Here is a 6982-nt window from a genome sequence, read left to right on the forward strand (position 1 = left end):
CAGCGCGCATGTGTCCTGCTATAATTATGATTATCAATAATGCATTGCGATTAATCATAGAGGGGCTCTTTGAAAGGCGATTGGCACCGGGCCAGCGCTATTCAAACCCGCTCGCCTTAATCAATTAGTTCGTGATTTGCTGCAGACCCCTGTCTCTCCGCGCGCTGGCCCAATAAGCCGGCCGCGGGGCTGGCTCTGTGAGCCGCGCCGCCCGACACTGGGTTAACCCTCTTCGCGACCGCCCGGGACTCCGCGGCCCGGCCGCCGGGGGCCTGCCTCCTCGCCACTGCGCGCCCGGCGCCCCGGCCGGCGCCCCCCGCTCCTTCCCTCCCCCGCCCCCCATCCCGGGCTGGGCTGACCCAAATTAGCATGCCCTCCCCGGAATGAAGCCGCCCCGGGCGGGGGGTGGGGCCGGGTGGCGGGGGCTGGGGACCTGGGCTGCGGGCGCGCCGCGAACTTCCCAACTCTGGCACGCCGAGCGCCGGCCCGCGGGGGGAGGGAGTCCCGTGGCGGGATTTTGGGGGGAGGGCGTCCCGTTTCGTGAGTGTTTCTTCGTTTCTTTAAGAGCTACCAGAAAGCAGCCCACCCCCACCCTCATAAAAAAAAAAAAAAGCGAGTGGGGAAGAGCCAGCCCCACGCCGGTCCGCCTCCAGCCCGCGGCCAGGCCTCCCCGCCCGCCGCCTGGCTCGGCGTGCCTTCGCCCCGAGTTCTCCATGCCCTGGATCCCGGGCTCGCGGGGGCGCGGAGAAGAGGATCGAGGAAAGGTTTGGGAACGTGATGGGTTTGGGACGGGGGGGGGAGGGGCAGCTCTCGCCACCCCCATCTTCCCCCTCCCAGGGGGCCCCGATCCTCCAGCCTCACGCTGGCTCCCTGGCTCCCTTTCTCTACCTCGGACATTCCCAGGACAATTAGGGCTGAAGTTTTCGGGAGAAGCGCCCCGAGCCGGTGGGATAAGGGGGCGGCCCGGCTCCGCCCAGGACCCCTCCCGAACCTCCCCCCCGGCTGCCCCGGTTGGCTGCAGGGCGCGTCACTCCGCGGGGAGGCGGCGGCGGCGGCGTTGGCGCCGCCGAGCCCCGGGCGGGTGGAGAGCCGGGACCGGCTTGGGCTCCGAGTTCAGCTCCGGCCGGGGGGGAGGGGAGGGGTGGCTGCTTATCCTGCGCGCGGTGGCGCGCCTGGGGCCTGGGAGGCGCGGCTCAGCAGTCCCTGACCCAGGGCATGGCCAGTCCCTCCGACCCCTGGGCTCCCTACCCTGGGGGAGGGGACCTCCCCCCCCCCGCCTCTGAGATGAGGTGGCGGTGCTGAGCCAGGAGTGAGAGGGGTGGGGGTCCTTATCCGCTGCTCCCTGGCTGAGCAGAAGCTCGCCTCCACTTTTCCGGCATTTGCCGAGCGCGGCGACCAAACTTTTCGCTCTATCTCCGTCTCCCGGAGCTGGGATGCAGCCACCCTACCCGCGCCCTGAAGCCCGGAGCCCCGGTCCCGCACTCCCTCTGCCGGGCTCAGACGCCCGCGAACCTGAAGCTCCGTCCTCAGCTCAGCCTAGCTCTTCCCCTCGCGCCTCGGGGTCTCCTTGCTCGAAGGTTCCCGAAGTCCTGCACCAGAAGGACTAAACTAAACTAAACTTCGGCTGAATAATGGGGGAAGGCGGGGGGGTGGTGCAGATACACAATCCTTGCCCTATCTCGCGATCGGGAAAGGAGAGGGCTCATAAGGACGCCCCAATTTCGGAGCGCCCTTGAGTCTGGGTACTGCCCAGTCGGTTCGCGCGAAGTGGGCACCAATCACGAGAGCAGAGCTTCGGGTACTTGGGACCCATACCGCGCTCCCCCAAATGACTCTTTTTCTCTTCGCTTAAGTTTTTTTTTTTTTTTGTCTAAATCTTTTTTTGTGCGGCTCAATGTTTGTTTTCTATCTTCTGACTTTTTATTATTTTTCTTGGTATAACATCCCTTCTTTCATTCTCCCTATTCGCCCTTTCTACCTTTTCTCCCTCTTATTTTCTGCCCTTGCTCGGTCGCCAACACAACCTCTCCGTCTCTCTCTGTGGCTCGGTCTTTCCCCCTCTTCCCCGCCTCGCTCTCTTTCTCCCCAGGTCCTGTTGGGTACAGTAGATTTTGATAAAAAGACAAACGAAGCTATCAGTGGGTCTGATGTTGAAGAATGAAGATAATAATGTTTCCATAGGTGGTGCTTCAAATGCCATTATTTCTCACTGAATATTTAAAGAGATCCCTCGGCAAAGATAGATCTGTGCGCTCCTGGGGTACTAGCGGCTTGCTTCCCCCAAACCCTCGGGAACGTGTGCAGGAGCACGTGTAAATCCCGCACCCGCCCTCCCGCTCCGCAAACAGGCGTCCTCCAAAACACACCGACCCTCACTCTTTCGGGTACCCAAACGCGGCCACGTGCACTAGCACCCACATTTCCCCTGTACGCTTGCGTTTGGAGCCTCCCGCATCCGTCTCTAACATTCTTGGCTTCTTGAAAGTCCGGGCCTCCGGGTCACAGCGTGCTGTTAAGAACCTAAAGGAGTCGGCGGTCCCGCAAACCCTTTATCCTGGTTCGCGCCGTGTGCGCCGCGGGAAGCTCCGGGGAACAGTTTCACACGTGTTTGTTACTTGCTCTATGTGTGATTAAGATTAAGGCGGGGGGGGGGGAGATTTCCCTCCCCCGCGAGACACCACCACAACCAACCAAACCAAATGAATCCTCAAAAGCTGTTTCGCGCTGTTTAATTAAAAATGGGAGCTCAGAGACGAATTAATTGGGGAATCCAAACTTTAATAACTTTTTTCGTTCTTTTGCGTCCTCGACGGCGTAGAGGCAGGCGTCTCGCTCTGCGCTCGGCGTCCCCAGCTAATTTCTTGTTTGTTTTCTTTCCCTCTGTGGCCGGGAAAGGAGAGGGGAGGCGGAGGAGAGGGGGGATGGGAGGAAGGGGACGGACGGAATGGCGGGGAGAGGAGAATTGGTCTTTATGGTTGGTGGCAATACATCAATTACGGGCCATTGTCTCCGGCCCAAGTTCCGTGGTTCGCTTATGCGGGCGCTGCAGTGTCAGGGAGCTGGCGAGGATCCGCGTGCCACGATGTTAAGAAATAAGGAAATCCATAAAAAAACGAAGACAGTAGGGGTGATTTTTATTTTTTGAGAGGTTCGGGAGAAAGCAGCGAGTGCGAGTTAGGTGCCACAGCTCTAGTTGCCGCTAGGTCCAGTTTCTCCAAAGACCTAAGCGCTCTCCCTGGGGTTGCGCCTTCCCAGCCCCTGAATGGGGGCAGCTGCTGTGGGAATTGGGAGGAAGAAGTTGGGACTTGCGGGTTCCTCTAGAGGGCGGGTACTTAAGGGATGATTCGCGATAGAGAATAGGGGTGGCCCGAAGAAATGCAGCAGCTGCGCCAGGGTCGCGACCTCGAGGACCGAGGGGAACCACACCCGGGGAGGCGTTCGGCCGTTCTGCAGACTCCCATCCTGGGGAGTTTGATGTCTTTCGACCCCTACGTCCGCCTCAGTTTTCCCAAGACCTGGAGTGTCCTTGGTGCGTTGTCAGGGCCCCAGGGCTGTGCTCCAGGCCCCAGCCGCATTCCCAGCGAAGGGGTTTGGGGACTTCCTTCAGTTGTCAGTCCTGGGAAGCGGAGAGCGCGCGGAGGCACCCCAATCCGAAGTCTGATGCTTCTACCTGCATCACTTCACTTACTCGGGCCCAGTCTGACCTCAGGTCTGGGATGAGGCCTTGCTTGGGACCCAGACCCTCTTTCCCGTCTCACCCTCGCAGGACGGGCCCCCTACCCCAGACCTGGGGAACGTCCCCCCTGCCCCCCCACAGGCGCCCTACCGGCGACCCAGCTTCCTAAGTCTCGGGCCCAGGCCCCGCTGGCCCCCCACTGAGGCCAGGAGAGCGGTATAGGAGGTTTCATTTTCCTGCGCCTACCAAAAAGCGGCAAAAAGGCGGCAGCGGCGCCCTGGAGGGCGGGGGAGGAGGAGCATCGATGGTATCAACGTTATTGATGGGGAAACGTTCGGGGCAGGAGCCCGGAGATCAGGTTCCCAATCCCTCCCCTACCCGGTGGTGGGTGGGTCACAGCGGGTGGTGAGGGTGTGTGTGTGTGTGTGTGTGTGTGTGTGTGTGTGTGTGTGGTGTGTGCGTGCGTGTGTGTCTGTGTCTGTTTGGGGGTGGGGTACCTAGATGCACCCGCAGTAACCATCCGGGGTTTATTTGTATTTTCTGACTCTGGAAACTTGAGGAAGGAGAACTGGGAAGAAGGGTTGAGGCGGCACGTACCCTAGTCCTTAGGGATCTTCTAGGGTTGGGGCTGGAGTCGTGGGAGGAAGAGGAAGGCAGGGAAAAGAGCATAAAGCAAAGAACAAGTTTGGAAAACCCTCCGTGGGTTCGATTATTTCCCAAACCCAGGACCACGCCTCTCTAGGAGTTTCAGAAACTCCCTCCTAACCCATCTGCTGTCGCTCAAACCCTAATTCCCTTCTGACCCTAGAGAGGCTTCGAACCCGAGGCCTGCCATAGCAGTGTCCGGTGGGTGTCCCCGCCCCTGGTCGATGATAGCTGTGCGCTCTTGTCTTGCTCGCTCACTCCGCAGCAGAGTCCTGGAGGCGAAAAGGAACAGTTTTGGGGGGCCTCCCGCTGTCCACCGCCAAGGGCTATCTCCAGCCGGGCGCCGGGTGCAGCGCTAGGACCTGGCGCCCCGGCGCCGGCTCAGGCGAGAAATACGGCCCTGACGAGCTGAAGGTGGTCTTGGTAACCACCCGTATGCGCCCCAGCCATGGATCCTAAACTGCCTGCCCAGGCAAACTTCGTCTTTCTTCCCCTGCAGGGCCGTTCCCACAGCAGCATTCAAAAAGTGACTTGGTTAGCGACTGCAAGTGTCTGCCGATCTTTGCTTTCCGTCCACATTGAGCATCTTGCTGTTAAATTCACTACGCCCCGCATGCAACAGTGCCTCGCTAAGAGGTCTCTGGGTATAAAATTCCTCCCAAAGGAAATGTCCCGAGGCAGAGAGAGTGGAAAAGACTAATCGAATTTATAAAAAGAAAACCTTTGCTTCCTTTTGGTTAAATCCCTTTGCGGTTTTCCGAGCGTGAAAAAGAAAAAGAGAGAGAGAGAGAGAGAGAGAGAGAGAAAATCACCAAGACATAGAGTGTAGCTAATTCTTGAAACCTAGTAGTAGGAAGTTTAGAAGCCCAGAAGGGTGCACAGATTCCCGTCCAGTTCAAGAAGCAGGACCTCAGGATCCAGCGAATAGTGATTAACTCTCATTAGTGTCTTCAGCTGGAAACTAGGTGTGAGATCTGAGGGGTCCTGTGCTCTGGTTGTATGTGCATTTCAAGGGGACCGAGTTCTACAGGGAAACTCCTGTCCATTCATTAAAGGAGATCCTCTCAAATGACTCCCTATGGGATGCCTAGACAACTAATGTAGCATATCACTTGCAACAAAGTTTTTTTTTTTTTTTAATCACACTCCATGACTTTTTCAGCAAAACTTTCATTTTAAAAGAGCAGATCAAAAAATTTTCAGAGATGTGCGCTTTGATTTTATAAAAAGGCTGTTTGCAGTGAAACCTTGCCTAGTGGCTTCTCCCCATCCGTTTTCATGGGGCCAAGCACCTTTTGGTTTCAGTTTGGTAGAAAAAAATGAAACAATAAGGTCTGGTTTCAGAACCCTTCCAGGGTACAGGCACTTGCCTGAGAGCAAGGCCTGCCTGTCACTCACATTAGTGGTAATTTGCAAATCCCACATGTCTCAGCTGAACTATGACTCTCAGAGGGAACATTTCTCTGGATTTCTCTCTGTTGACTTTTGAGGGATCTTCTTTTTAACTTTTTTTCTTCTTTTTATTTTCCCCTTTCTTTTCTTTTTTCCTTCCTTTTTCTTTTTTAATCCTCTGAGGGAGAGAAGTGTTTCTCGTCTTGGGACTGCAATGTGAGTCACAGTTGTAGCTTTAATTTGCCTCCATAATGAACTTGAGTCGGTCCTGTGCAGCCTTTGGGTTCAAACCTGCTGCCTTCCCTTTTCAGATATGTATAAGGAAAGGTGGGAAGTGGAGGTGGAGGGGAATAACCTACCTGTCTCTTCTCTCCCCCTTTATTCCCTCCTTCCCAGTTTGACGAAGTTTTCTTTCCTTCCTTCCTCCCTGTTCCTCCTTGCTCCTTTTCCCTCCCTCCCTCCCCCTCTCTCTCTTCCTTTCTTCCCCACCTCCTGCTGGGAATCCACCCCAGGGCCTTGTGCATGCTGAGCAAACGCTCTACCGCTGAGCCCTATCCTCAGCCCCGGACTAAGCTTTCTTAATTATTGCACTATAATTTCTTTCTCCCAAATCTTCTCATCTGTTCAGACAAGGTAACAATACTGCTTTTTTTTTTTTTTTCAACAACATCTGGCTTAATGTGGAGTTGGAAATTTAAGAGACTACTAACCTGTCCAAATGCCAAACCCATGTATCCCTGCTTCCATGTGCCCTCTTAAAGGGAAGCAATTGTCTCTTAAGTTATGAACGCATCCACACTCACACACTAATGCTTTTTCTTCCTCTTCATGGCTGTAAACTTTCATTTTGTGCTGGCCTCTGTTATCATCAGGGGTTGCTCTACTGTCCCAGACCCTTGGGCAGAGTTGGTGGTAAAATCCAATCTCTGGAAAGGCCTTCTCCAAGCTCTGCATAGCCTGTAATTCGTGTAACTTCTGCAAGAACTTTGCCCAGGTCTTCTCTGACCTTGACTCAGGCTGGAATGAATGTTCTGGGACTGAACGCAGGGTTATGCCCGCGAGTTTCCCCTTCTGCAACCAAAACCACATGATTTCAGGAGAGTTGAAATGGAGCCTGTGTTTTCCAGGTTTGCTTTTGTTTTTCCTTTCTTTCCTGGACCCTGTGACACCTCTGTTCTGGGAGGATGGTGCAGAGCAAACCAGTGCCTGTTTTCTCACCTGGCCCCCAGGACACTGCTCCTTCTTCTGATCTCAGTTGTTTGCAGTGGA

The sequence above is a fragment of the Urocitellus parryii genome, chromosome 15 (genome assembly GCF_045843805.1).
Source record: "Urocitellus parryii isolate mUroPar1 chromosome 15, mUroPar1.hap1, whole genome shotgun sequence".
Classification (NCBI taxonomy): domain Eukaryota; kingdom Metazoa; phylum Chordata; class Mammalia; order Rodentia; family Sciuridae; genus Urocitellus; species Urocitellus parryii.